We start from the raw sequence: 2,763 nt of genomic DNA on the forward strand, positions 1-2,763 counted from the left end.
ATAGTGCTATATTGAGGTGACTTGCATGCCAGATAGCGAGCATGGGGTGGAGCACCGTTGGGGATTGCGACTTGGTCCGTCTCGATTGATGAATTTACTGCGTATTTGTCTGAAATTACTTTGTTATCATCACAATTTGGGCTGATTTCCATATTTGGGCCTCGTGCCAGCTATTTGAACCCTTCGGGAATTATTGTTGAAAATTCCTCATTGTTTTAATTATATACATGAGCTCGGTCACGTAATTTCCACTGTTGTAAAAACTCAGCCAAGTTTATTATGCCTTAAATGCTTGAAAGGATATTCTCAAAAATATTTTAGGCTGAGCATCATGTCTTACTGTTGCCCGAGTGGCTTGTTAATCTTTGACTGGGTAAGGCCGAGGGCCTGTATTGTGAGGATACGTTTGGATCGGGCTGCACGCCGCAGCAGTGTTATACTGATATTGATATAAGGCCGAGGGCCTGGATTGATGCCCCGAGATGGCTTGATATTGCGCTTGGGCCGTAAGGGGCCCCTCCCGGAGTCTGCACACCCCCAGTGAGCGCCGTCGACGATAAACGGATCGGGCTGCACGCCGCAGCGGTATGTGGATCGGGCTGCACGCCGCAGCGGTACTAGTACTGTTCTGTGTGTTTACTTTATTTTATTTGCTTGCCTTACCTGTTGTTGTGCTACTTCATGAGATATCTACCGGATTGCCTGACATTATCTGTTAATTGAGTGTGGTGCCCGAGGGGCGGACTTCTGTGCTTATCTGCACTATTTGAATTGCATTCGTATGCATATTGCTGAAAAAGTCATTTCCAAAAGAGGTTTTAAACTGAGCTAAGATATTTCCAAGGATTTCACAGCTTCTCTGTTGTTTTTTTCAAAAGGTTTTACACTACTTCTATATAGCATGATGATATGACATACGTGATTTCTTACCGCTCTGTTGTTATTTACCATTATTACTCACTGAGTTGGAGTACTCACTTTACTCCCTACACCCCGTGTGCAGATGCAGGTATTTATTCACCCGGTAGCGGGTTGGGCTGATCAGAGTCAGAGATATAAGAGTTTAACGAGGTGACTGCCAGCGTTCGCAGCATCGTTCTTCTCCCTTTGTTCATTATTCTTGATTAGTGTATTTTTAGATCTTGTGGTTGTACTTACATTCTAATAGATGCTCGTGACTTGTGACACCCCGATTAGGGCTGTGTGGGGTTGTAATTCCTCTAATTAATATTATTAAGTCATATTTAGTTGTTTATTCATGTTTAAATTATTTTTGAAAAGACGAGTTGGGTTAGTTGGCTGGCCTCGTCTTCACGAGAGGCGCCATCACGACCAGTGCGGGGTTTGGGTCGTGACAAAATAATATATTCAATTGCTGGTGACCAAAAATTAGTTGCATGTATGTTTATCGGACGATTGTTTGGTTATCCGAACTTTCACCTTATTGATGAGGGTTCGATTTATTTTTTTATTATTTTATATATTTGTAACAAGTTAGGTAATAAAAATCACTTTTAAATTGGTCATTCCAAAGACAATTTTTCATTTTTTATTTTTGCAAAAATAACGTTGAAACGGCTGATGATGGAATTCTTTGTAGAAAAATGGATTTACAGTCGTATAGTACTAATTAACAAGATAGAGTGGAAAGCTAGGGTTTGGGAAGGACTAAAGAAATGTCACAATCTTAGTGAAGATTTTGGATTTGCACATTTGTCTGGTTGCAACTGCAGGCTTTGATGATAATGATAATATCTTTGAGGATTGGGTTTTTGGTTTTTCCCACAAAACCCTTTTTTTGTTTGAATGTGCATCCTTTGCTTTTCAAAAAATGTCATAACGTGGGTTTTACTGCCTCTCTGTGGACCTCTGCTTCCTCATCTATAATGTATGGTTTTCTATTTTCCAGCTTCCATGCAATTCCAAATCCTAAAATTATCTTCCCCTTATATGTAAAAAATATCATGAAATTTTTGCTAGGAGTTCTTTTGTATAACGGATAGTAAATCATAATTTTTTTATTTCTCTTATAACTTATGGACCTTTTAGGCTAAATTCTTTTTTTTTTTTTTTGAACAACAGAAAATCTTATAACGAAACGTTAGTCCACATTCTAAATTTGTAAGTTATTTTAAATGTTAGATCATAGTTGAATGATTTGTGACCAAACTGAAAACTATACAAGTCTAATGTTATCTGGAAGTAGTACTTTTTTTAGAATTATATTTACGCAACTTTTGAAGGTAGGCAGAATCTAAATACTAGCTTAAATCGGCCGAATATATCAGTCAAAATAGCACGGTATTGTTTAACAAAAAAATAATTTTTTTGGTTAAAGCTAGAAATTAGAAGAATCGGGTTACTGATAATCGAAAAAGTAAATAAAGAAAGAAATTTTAGAATAGCCAAGTATGAAAGCTGGTAAATCAGAGTATATTTCAATAGTCACTTGTCCCTCCAGTGATTACATATTTCTCCTTTTATAGGTCCCTTTGGGAATCTTTGGGAATGCACGTTATGCCTAAGTCATAATGAGGCTATTATGAGTGATTAATGACATTAAATGCTACGTTACATAATCATTACATTGAATGTATATATTCCTTAACGGCTCCAGCATTTAATACCCTTTAAATGCCGTATTTGCATCTTTTTCTTTAGCTAGGTTCATTCTTCTCATTGCTCGTATGTAAATAAGCTTAAACAGAAACGGGGCGATGAGCCTCTCGTCTCGTGCCTCTTTCTACCCGTACCTATTTGTAA

This window comes from Nicotiana attenuata, unplaced genomic scaffold (assembly GCF_001879085.1).
Source record: "Nicotiana attenuata strain UT unplaced genomic scaffold, NIATTr2, whole genome shotgun sequence".
NCBI lineage: Eukaryota > Viridiplantae > Streptophyta > Magnoliopsida > Solanales > Solanaceae > Nicotiana > Nicotiana attenuata.